Genomic DNA, 12173 nt, shown 5'->3' with positions numbered 1-12173 from the left:
TAGCACCTGATAGCCTCTCTGAGAAAGTTAAATGAGAATTGTTCCCACTCACATTTGAAGTGTACCCAATAACCTCTCTGAGAAAGTTGAATTTAGAACTGCTCCCACCTGCATTAAGAAGTGCACCCAATTGCATTTAGAAGTGCACGCAATTGCATTTAGTAGTTGCGCCGGATAGCCTCTCTGAGAAAGTTGATTGGGAATTGTTCCCACTCACATTTGAAGTGTACCCAGCAGCCCCTCCGAGAAAGTGGATTTAGAATTGTTCCCACTCACATTCTAGAAGTGTACCCAACAACCTCTCTGAGAAAGTTGAATTTAGAACTGCTCCCTCCTCCATTAGAATTGCTCCCACCTGCATTTAGAAGTGTACCCAATTGCATTTCGAAGTGTACACCATTGCATTTAGTAGTTGCACTTAATAGCCTCTCTGAGAAAATCGATTGAGAATTGTTCCCACTCACATTTGAAGTGTACCCAGCAGCCTCTCTGAGAAAGCTGAATCTAGAATTGGTCCAACTTGCATTTAGAAACGTACCCAACGGCATTTAGAAGTGTACCCAATTCGATTTAGAAGCTGCGCCCAATAGCCTCTCAGTGAAAGTTGAATTTAGAACTGTTCCCGCATCTAGATCTGTACCCTATACCCTCCCTTAGAAAGTTGAATTTAGAATTGCTCCCACCTACAGTTAGAAGTGCACCCAATCACATTTAGAAGTCACGCCCAAGAGCCTCTCTGTGAAAGTCGAACTTAGAATCGTCTCCCACCTGCATTTAGAAGTGAACCCAATTGCACACCAATCATGAGCGCACCAACTCCACCAATGCCCGTCAGAAACGACTCCCATGAACCTCCTCCACTCTCCGATCTGCCCTCCCTCGCCCCCCGCTCCCAAGACAACCCACCCTCCTCCACAATCCCTGCCAGCACCCTCTCCAAACACCAAGCCAGGGGGGCACGATGGCGTGCCACCCACCCCAAGACCACTCATCTCCTGAACCCCACCGCCGACCCGCCAGCACTGCCCATGCCCGCTCTCCCCACTACCACACCCCACCCTGCAACCATCCACCCCCCGCCTCGCCATCATACACCTGCCACCTTCCCCATCCGACTGCACCCTTTCCCCTCGATAAAAACTGCGCGCCTAGCCCTAGCGAGAACCGAAGCCGCCTCTCTCTCCCCCTCTGACCCTCCTACCCTCTCTCTCACGCCAATCGCAGCAAAGAAACTAAAGAGGAAGCGTTCCTGGTCCCCCTCTACCTCTCTGCTCTCCTCGCCCCCCTTGTCTCGACCCACCACCTCTCTCCCACAATCCACCCACTCCCCCGTGGCCTCGTCCTTCCTGAAACCCCTCGCCCTCGATTTCACCACAAACTAAACTCCCAACCGCCCTCCCCCCATCCTCAAATCCCCCACCCCAATCCCGATCATCCCATCACACACATCCACCCAACCCCGCACGAAGCCTGCAAAACTCTCGGCTCGCCCACTCTTCCCTAGCACCACCAACCCTACCCCTCTCCCGCTACTCTCTCCCCCTCCGCCCCATCCCGCTCCAGCACCAAAACCAACCTTCCCTGCCGATGTGAACTGTATCCTATTTAACGCCCGCTCTGTAGCAAAAAACAGACATTGCATCTTTGACCTCCTCACCTCTGTCAAACCTGACCTAGTTTTCATCACTGAAACCTGGTTCTCTGATGACTTCAGCCCAATCGCAAATGAAGCCTTTCCGCCCGACTACTGCCTCATCCCACTGAACCGTCCGTCCAGAGGAGGGGGGGTAGCATTTGTCTTTAAATCTCTCTTCCGCGCCTCAATCATGGACAACCAACCCTCCATTCCATCCTGAGAATCTCTCCTCGTTAAACTATCCCTCTCCCCGTCGCTCTCACTCACCTTCCTAATAATCTACAGGCCCCCTGGCTACGATAGACATTTCGCAAACAACCTTTGCGACTCTATTGCCACCCTCCAAATAAACCATCCCAACCTCATCCTTCTCGGAGACTTTAACATATGGCTCGACATCCCCACCAATCCTATGACACACGCCCTAATCGACGGTCTAGATGCAATTAATCTCCAACCCCACATAAATGGACCGACTCATTTTAAAGGACACACTCTCGATGCCATCTTTAGCTCCGACACCCAGATTCAGTTAAAGCCCCCAACTCCTATCATCTGGTCCGATCACTTCATTCTCTCGTTTGCCATCCCCGTCCCGTATCCGCATCTGAACCTCCGATCCTACGCAAATGCTGGAAAAAACTAATAATCATCACTGACCTAGCCGAGGCACTCCTCCAGTCCCCACCACCCACCTGCCACCCTAAAAACCAACTAACACCTGAAGCCTTTGACTCATGGCTCAACGCATCTCTGATGCGACTCACCCCTACATGCAAACCATCAACCCGCCGTGGCCCGTTCCCCAGATGGTTCACTCCTGAGCTGAAGACCAGTAAACGACACTACAAATACCTAGAACGCAATTGGCAAAATGAGAAAACCCACGAAAGCAGGACCACCTTGGCCCGTCACTTGTACCGGTACAAGGCTGAAATCCGGAAAGCTAAAAAAGCCCACTACAACACCCGAATCCTAAACTGCAAAAACCCAAGCAAAGAACTCCACAAAATCATCTCCGAATTCACCAATCCAACTTGTAATACAACCGTCCCGACCCCGTCACAATCACTGTGTGACTCACTCTCCCTCCACTTTTACACCACAGCTATTTAAAGGACAAAAACTCTAAACACCAAACTGGCTCTCTTACAACCAATTGACAATCCTCCACCCGTACCGGGCAGCCCGTCAACTACAACCTCAACTCAACCAACATTCGAATCCTTTAGTCCAATATCACCAGAACAATTTCTCAAACTTCTATCTGCCCGCAAACCATCTGGATCCCCTCTGGACCCCTGCCCAGCCACAACCCTTAAAGAAATCTTTGCCTCCACCTGCGCAGGAGAACACGCAAGATCTATCATAAATACCTCCCTTTCCTCCGGTATTTTTCCCGAGGCATTCAAAATGGTACACGTCAAACCTCTAATTAAAAAACCCTCGCTCGACCCTCTCGAGCCCAAAAACTACCGCCCAATCTCAAACACCAGATTCCTCGCCAAACTCATTGACCGAACCGCCTACTCCCAACTAAACGCCTTTGTTGAAGCCAACAATCTCCTTGACCCCGCCCAATCGGGTTTCAGAACACGTCACGGAACTGAAACCACCTTAACCTCGATCTGGGACGACCTTAAAATGACAGCAGACTCCGCGGGATGTGCCGCTCTAATCCTTCTTGACCTATCCGCTGCCTTTGACACGATCAATCACTCGATACTCCTAGACCGCCTCCACTCGCTAGGAATTCGTGGAACCGCTCTTAAATGGATAGCTTCATTCCTCAAAGACAGGCACCAAATAACGACACTCTCCAGCTTTACCTCCCAAGCCCGACCAGTCAACACGGGAGTCCCTCAAGGAGCATGTCTATCCGCCCTCCTATTCAATCTCTACCTGATCACCCTCCCACCAATAATTCGTTCACACAACATCCTATGTTACAACTACGCCGACGACACTCAACTAATTTTAAAATTCCTGAACTCGAAACCCAACTCCCAACCCGACCTGGCATCCTGCCTCGTAAACATAGAGCGCTGGATGACCCAAAGCCACCTCTTGTTAAACCCCTCCAAAACAGAAATCATGGTTTGCGGCAACTCCGACCTTCTTCCGCACCCACTACCCTGGCCACCCGCCATGGGCAACTCACCTACACCCTCCAAAACAGTAGAAAATCTTGGATGCACCCTAGACTCCGACCTAACACTCTCACGCCAAGTCAACAATGTCTCAAAGTCCTGCCGCCATCACCTTAAAAACCTAAGGCGCGTCTTTCCATACCTCTCATTTCCCAACAGAGTCTCCGCTGTCCAATCAATCGTTATATCCAGACTGGACTACGGAAACCCCCTTTACCTCGGAATCCATACCTACCAACTGAATAAACTCCAAAGAGCACAAAACGCAGCGGCCAAATTACTACTTGCGCTCAGTCCAAGAGACCACATATCCCCAGCCCTTAAAACACTGCACTGGCTTCCTGTAGCCCGTAGGGTAGCTTTCAAAACCTTATGCCTCTCGCATCGAGCACTGCATAAAACTGGACCGCAATATCTTCAAGACAAACTAATACCTTATCATCCCACTCGCACCCTAAGATCAAGCTCAGCAGGCCTCCTAGTAATTCCCAAGACAAACTCAGTCAGGCTAGGCGGATCATCATTCTCTGCCCCGGCTCCAACCCTGTGGAACTCACTCCCACCCCACATCCGCTTAACTGAAGACTTAACGTCCTTCCGCAAACTACTGAAAACCTGGCTCTTCCCATAAAACCAATCCAGCATCATCACAATAATACCGACCCATCAAACTACCTAAAGCGAGAATGACAGCTAAATAAACTCGAATGTAATCTAGAAAGACAAGCAGGCTTAAACGAGTAAAGTAGATCAAAACAATGAAACAGAAAATACGAATAAATCATTGAGAAACTCAGGAAATCTGAACCGATCAAAACGACATAATGAATGCGAAGGGAATACAGCGAATGACATAAATGTAAGAGTTAGAATGGATGAAGTGTACAGAACAGACAATTACACTAAACGGAAGCATGTGGATGTGACTGGAGAGCAGATGAATTGTGGAAAGCGGTTGAGTGTGGAAAGCGGTTGAGTGTGGAAAGCGGTTGAGTGTGGAAAGCGGTTGAGTGTGGAAAGCGGTTGAGTGTGGAAAGCGGTTGAGTATGGAGAGCAGGTGTGTGTGGAGAGCGGATGAGTGTGGAGAGCGGATGAGTGTGGAGAGCGGATGAGTGTGGAGAGCGGATGAGTGTGGAGAGCGGATGAGTGTGGAGAGCGGATGAGTGTGGAGAGCGGATGAGTGTGGAGAGCGGATGAGTGTGGAGAGCGGATGAGTGTGGAGAGCGGATGAGTGTGGAGAGCGGATGAGTGTGGATGAGTGTGGAGAGCGGATGAGTGTGGAGAGCGGATGAGAGCGAGAGCGTAGTGCGGATGAGAGCGAGAGCGTAGTGCGGATGAGAGCGAGAGCGTAGTGCGGATGAGAGCGAGAGCGTAGTGCGGATGAGAGCGAGAGCGTAGTGCGGATGAGAGCGAGAGCGTAGTGCGGATGAGAGCGAGAGCGTAGTGCGGATGAGAGCGAGAGCGTAGTGCGGATGAGAGCGGAAAGCGGGTGAGTCTAGAGAGCGGGCGAGTGTGGTTGAGTGTGGTGAGTGTGGTGAGTGTGGTTGAGTGTGGTGAGTGTGGTTGAGCGGGTGAGTGTGGTTGAGCGGGGGGAGCGGATGAGCGTGGGGAGCGGATGAGCGTGGGGAGCGGATGAGTGTGGGGAGTGCGGAGAGTGCATGAGTGTGTGTGAGCGGACGAGTTGTGGGGAGCGGATGAGCGCGGTTGAGCGCGGAGTACGGTTGAGTGCGGAAAACGGTTGAGTGTATAGAGCGGCTTAGTATGAGGAACCGAAAAGAGCGGAGGACTGTGGAGAGCGGAGGACTGTGGAGAGCGGATAAGTATGGAGATCGGGTGAGAGCGGAGATCGGGTGAGTGTGCGGAGAGCGGTTTGAGAGTGGAGAGCGGATGACTTTGAGAGCGGATGATTTTGAGAGCGGATGAGTGTGGGGAACGCATGAGTGTGGGGAGCGCATGAGTGTGGGGAGCGCACGACTGATTATGGACTGAACGAGTGTCCTACCTCGACCAGTATGTAGACTGGACGAGTGGATAAACTACACGAGCATATAGTCTCGACAAGTGTCTAGACCTGATGAAATGTGCGGTCTGGACGAGGGTGCGGTCTGGACGAGGGTGCGAACCAAACGTAGGGTGCGGACTGGACGAATGTGTGGAGCGGTCGAGTGAGGAACGGACGATTATGTGCAACGGACGATACTTAACATGCCTTGGAATGAAGGAAACTCTTGAAAACATATATCACGCCACACCCCACGCTTACTCTCTCCCTTACACCACCACTCATCTAGAACACAGAGATACTATGACACCATTCGGTATAACTGTTCTCATATCTACATCTCCCGCTTACTCCACATCACTCTAAGTAAACATTGCTGGTTTCTCACCACCCAGCCAGGCGTTCTTCTCAGGCCTAACGCAGCCACACTCGTTCCGGATAAAGCCGACCAGAGCGAACACATACTCCTGATCTCTCAACCACCACACCTATAGCTAAGAAGCAGCTACCACTTGTTTTCGCACCAGCTGCACACATACATGGTGCGCACACGCACTTTTTGACTCCCCCCTGCTCTCTCTACTGACCTGAACTTCGGTTCCCAAGGGCGTTCAATCTACCAGCGCCTTCAGACCATACCAATGGTATATAAGGCGCTATATAAATGCAAAATAACATAACATAACATAAAAAAATAACATAACATAAAGTACCAATGGGCACCCATACTTTTAACTTGGTGCCGTTGTTCATTGCTACAGTGTGTTGTTTGTTAAACGTATTCCTGTATGGGCTAACGTCCCGATTAATATTCAATCTACTGTTGTAAAACAAGTGTATGTACCAATAGTCACCTGTGCTAACAACGTGGTGCTGTTGTTCACTGCTGCTATGTGTTGTTTATTCAACGTGTAACTGTGTGGACTAAAATCCCCACCAATATTCATTCTGCCATTGCCAAGCAAATGTATCAAACCACCCACTGTGTTCATTATGTAATGTCTAGTCTCTTACCTGCAAGATCGAGAATTTCTTGTTTGTAAAGCCATGACTGACCGTTGCACGACCTTGTCAATTTCAATTGACGTCTCACATTCTTTCATGGAAACTGATAATGGATTGCTATACCTAACACTCACTGTGTGAGGTGGTCATGAAGGTCTCCATCTTGGAGTGTTGTGATTTAGAAACCAATCTAACTCATTGTGGGTTACATCCCAATGTATGAATAATCCGATGTGTAAATATATTTATATGTGTTAACTACCCATAATGATGAAAGAATTCTGGTGACCTTTATTGGCGTAACGAGAGAGAGAGACAGAGAGAGAGAGAGAGAGAGAGAGAGAGATCGATCGATCTTTTGCGACCAGATAATACAGGGAGAGCTGGCCGGTCCCTACGGCTGATCCCGACTTGGGATAAGCACTGCAGCAGCCCCCCATTCCATTGGCGAGGTGAGATGCCACACGTGCTAACGGTATCAGTAATACAGCAACAGGAGCATCTGGAGCCCCGCCACGATCAACGCGTATGTCGGATGGCCTCCGGCAGTGCTGCAAGGACCTCGGCAGCCTCCCTAACGTGGACCCACCTTGACCTGAGAATTGAGGGTCATGCGGGGCGTTGGGGTTCCCACGAACTGCATTTGACCTGAAACGGAGTAGCAGCCCTGATCGGGAATTAGATTGTAGCCGGGGGTCAGGCTCGAAGCCCGCTACAGGAGAGAAACTCTGTCCGTGTGAGGGACAAGCATATGTAGAGGGGGCAGCCCACACGGCCCAAAACTCAAGAGTATCTGGGTGCTTGTGCAATACAGGCTTGTAGCAGCGAGCTGGGTCTGTTGGAACGTGATCTTGGACCACCGTTGAGGATAAAGAACAAAAGGTGGAGTAATAAAACGTGGTGTCCGGTCAATGTTTTGAAAAAATATTTTCGACAGGTAAAAGTTTCGACAAAAAAAAGCCGAAAACAAAAGTTTCACTTTTTTTTTTTTTTTAAATAGTAAAGGGTTTATTTTAATTTGGTATAGTTAAATAGGTGTTTTAAAAAAAAAAAAAAATTATTTTAAAAAATAATTAGAAACTATTTTTTCAACACTTTTGTGTCGGAACTTTCACTAGTCGGAACTTTCACTGTCGAAACCGTCGCTATGAACCATAAAACATCCGGTCCAGGCCGACCGTAGAGAAGCAGTCCGGTATTGCAGAGAGAGCAGAACGTCTTTATCCCTCTTGATATGGGCATGCCCATATATACCTGGCACCATATAGCAATAAGGGGGAAACAAAGCCAGACACGCTGCACCAAGGATTTGGCCACACCAGAGTGCAGAAGGGTTTAGGGAAGATCTAGCATATTCAGTAACTGGCCATATCCTGACAGATAAGTCCCCTATACTGATCCTTGCTGAAACAATAATAACCTGGGGGAAAGCTAACAGAATCCGCAATAACCACAAGGATACTGTGCAAAGGCTAAGAAGTGGGAGAGACAGAGAGAAATAGTTGGAGGGAAGGAAACATACCGCAACATGATACTGGTAAACCTCCAGCAGTAAGGTTTTAAAAGTGACAGACTGACAATTGCCCCTTTTTCACTGCTTTCTGTGGATCAGTGCGTGCAACCTTTGATGCTTGGTTTGAGATTCTGGAAATATTGGGGTAGAGTTTATCAGGTTTTTGGAATCTAGCCCCAGGTACCCGTATAGAAGTCCATCAAACACAACGCTTTAAAGGCTATCCACCATTCTATCACAGAAACCAATATACCTGCCTCGCACAACAAAAACCTTATGTCAGGTATAAGGAAGAAACTTAATCAGTCGGGCCAATCGGATTCCTCGCAAAAACAACCCAAACCGTTGGATGTGCTATGGGCAATAAATAAAAGCCAGAGTGGGAGTAAAGTTGCATCATAATCTGAAGTGCAGCAAGAAACGCCAAGGGGTACACAAGACATGGTAGGATCTAAGGATTACTTTTTTAAAAGCTTCCAAGAATTTCAAGACAAATTCACCTCTTCATTTCAACAACAGTTCTCTACGTTTACATCACATCCGGGGACAACGCCATTATCTCGAATTTATATAAGCTGATGTGGGAGGAAGAAGCTTAAGGAACACCTAGGTATAGGCAACGTTGGCAAATGACCCTGGGGGAAGAAATTACAGAGCTGGAATGGACATATTTATGGAAAATGATCCCAAAACATACCAGATCATTATAGACTAGAGAATTCTGGTATGAAATAATGATGCAATGGCACTACACTCCAACTTAATTGGCTCAAATTAATTTATCACTGTTGGCTGTCTGTTGGTGGGATTGCGGAGGGGAGGGACAATGGGAACATATATGGTTGAGCTGTCCAGCACTGAGTAATTACTGGAAAGTGGTAAATAAACATATGTCGGCAATGTTTCCTACGCATACCTCAAAAACACAGCGTACACAACTGTTAATGCTGTTGGATGAGTACTTTAGACAGAAACCGAAAACTATACAGAAGGCATATATAATACTTCAATTGGTGGCCTTATTGGTGATTGCTCAAAACTGGAAAAAGAAAGAGCCCCCGCATATTTCAGAATGATTTATCAAAGTGTGGAACTTTTTGGCGCTGGAGTGAATGACCTACTCAATACAGGGGGATCACAACACATTCTCCAAAGAATAGCGGGAAGTGCTGGATTTCCTATTGTTGGGCGGGATTTCCCAGGTAGGTTTGAGGGCTACTAGGAGTTTGCAGACTCAGAACTCATGGAAGGCCCAACACTTCCTTCCCCAAAGGAACGCAGGCCCAGACAGACAGCAAGTTGGAACTGTGGTTTATTACAGCCAAAAACCAACACGGATCAGTACAAGGATAGACAAGAATCCAGGACCAAATCAACATCTCCTGGCTCGCAGGCCAGTTTTGTATCCAAATGACGTTCAAGTGATTCTACAACCTGGGCCTTTCTCCAGAAAACCTATCGCCACTTGGGATTGGGTGCTGAGTGATAGTCCACCTATAGAGGACATTACACATGTTAGTTAATTGGCTCTCCCATGTCCGGTGTCTGTCCTGGACCTTCCCCGATTACCTAATACTCTACAATGTTGCAGTGTGAGGGTCTTACCACTGGTTCTAGCCCATTTCTAGCCACCCCTAGGGTCCTCAACTGTGATTGGCTAGAGCTGACGTTCCCCAGGCCGGGTTTCAAGAAAAGTTTTCAGCTCGTGGTGTACCTTCTCATGGTAATAAGAAAAACTATGCGTCTGCATTGTAACATGGGTGCAACACTAAAGACTATGAGAGTGTTCGTTCTCATCATGCAACACTCATCTCTCAATGTAACTTCTTTGGTGCAAGCCTTTGTCTGGCTGTGTGAGATTGTCCTTTGTTCCCAGCTGCTGGTTTCGGTTCGTCATCGGCTCGGCCGGGTCATGTGTTCGGAGACAGTCTTTTCGAGCTCTGCAGCTCTGAATTTACGAAGACTTATTCACATTTACTGTGGCTGGAGTTACTGTAGTTCAGGGAATCAAATGTCACTTGTATCTTGGCGGCTTTGGCAGCTGGCCCTGTCCCACACATCTGCTCCTCTGTGCAGCCTGAATTTGTTCGGTTTTGCTCCCGCCGAGGTTCTGTTGCCTGTTGTAATTTTCTTAAACCATAATATGGCTTCTACATGTTCATGTTATTCTATAGTTCTCCATATGTCAGTGTTACATTGGTTATGTCAGGTCCCATAGGTGCTCCTACAGTTCCACAAGGGTTAATGGTGTATAAGCATCTGCAAGCATTCGTTCAGGATCTTTTGCTCCTTGCGGTTTCTGCTTTGCTGCGATTAAGCTAATGACAAAATAATAAGCATAGAAATGTACGCTCATGTTCTTCATGCATTCGGGTGCAAGATTATGTCCCAGTGTGCGGATGGCACGTGCGCTTTATGTCTAACGCTGCTATGTCATGATGTCTCTAACGACGTCAGTAGTGTATCTTCTTGGCGCTTTAGTCAACACTGTTAATTGAAGTCACCTTAGTGGCATCATGAGGCTCCTCGTCCGCTCTGGGTAGCGTTTGCACTGCTCCTGGGTTGTAGGGTTGGTGAAGTGGGTACCTCTCGGCATACCTGTCTGACATAGGAGCACTAGGAATCGGCCCAAAGTGGTATGGGCGATTGCAGTATTTGCGGTTCTTCTTCCGGGACACGTAGCTTGTGGGATGGGAAGCAGGTGTAGGATTCGACCATCCCTCTTCAGTCCCCCCTCTGGTCCACTTGTCGACCACATCTCGAAAAGTCCAATTCTTCTCCCTGGGCCGCCATATTTTTGTTATCCCTCCAAGAAGTCCATAATAGTTTACATAGTTATCAAAGGACCAATACATGTAGCAGCATGACCCTTCGAGGATGCACCAGAAGCATTTACCTTCATAGGCTCATGGATCACATGGATTGTCTACCTTTATTGTTCCAGCTAGAAACAAGTCACATTGTGCAATTTCTTCCCTTAGTCTGGCTCGCTCTCTCACAATATCATCCTTTGTTCCTCCTAAGTTTACATCCATCACTATCTGCATCCCTTCTGCTGTCTTCAGGCACCTTCCAATTCATATCTTGATTCCAAATGCTAATGCTGTCCCCATTATGAGCACTCCAGCTATCACTTTCAATCCATCAAACAGCCATGATGGCATCCATGACCATAGATATACAAGCCAGCTTTTGTTTTTCCCTGTCCCACGTGCTTCATCTTCTATTTATGCATGCCAATTGTGCAACTGCTTCTGGGAGAGTCCCATTATCTTCATCGTTTGCTTGGATGAAAGTGCAACATGAACTCCCTATTTTTGCACAAACTTCTCCTTCCATCGCTGTGAGCAGGTCCAGAACATACCTGTTCTGGAGCGCCACCAACCTGATTGCTCGGAGCTCTTCCTTTATGGCTTTGAACCCATTCACCATTGAGTTAATTGTTACCATCAGCTCCCAATGAGTGATCTGTAACCACTTGGCATTTGTATACGCCTGTACTCTGGGTATTAGTGATGTGAAGAACATTTGTGTTCTCTTGAACAACTTGTGTTCTGCTGGGATTTCGCTCTATTTCTCCATTTTCTGCGCCTGGGCTGTTGGTGTTACCTCAATCGATCTTTTCTTCCTTCTTTTATTGTCCATTTTGGGGAAATCATCGATCTTCACATCCTTCTTGGGCACCACCATCAAGAGCATGTTGATATGCACCAAGAAGCATTCTCCCCCCCCTTTAGGTGGCAGTTTCTCATAGGCTTTTGATCCACACGCCCAGTAGTGGTCCATTAGCATTGCCGTGCTGGCTCACATTGCTGGGAGTTATACTGTCTTGTACCCTGTATTTTTGCCAACTTCAAATCACCATTG

The 12173-nt window shown here is 48.0% G+C and overlaps 1 protein-coding gene across 3 annotated transcripts in view; it reads left to right on the top strand.

Annotated features, from left to right (window-relative positions):
* Positions 1–12173, top strand: part of DDHD2 (DDHD domain containing 2) — a 2155663-nt gene that overhangs the window by 1538695 nt on the left and 604795 nt on the right. The gene's annotated exons all lie outside the window — the stretch shown is intronic.

This window comes from Ambystoma mexicanum, chromosome 10 (assembly GCF_040938575.1).
Source record: "Ambystoma mexicanum isolate Mex_15411 chromosome 10, UKY_AmexF1_1, whole genome shotgun sequence".
NCBI classification, from domain to species: Eukaryota; Metazoa; Chordata; class Amphibia; order Caudata; family Ambystomatidae; genus Ambystoma; species Ambystoma mexicanum.
Note: the sequence above shows the minus strand (reverse complement) of the source record. Positions and strands in the feature narration are given on the sequence as shown.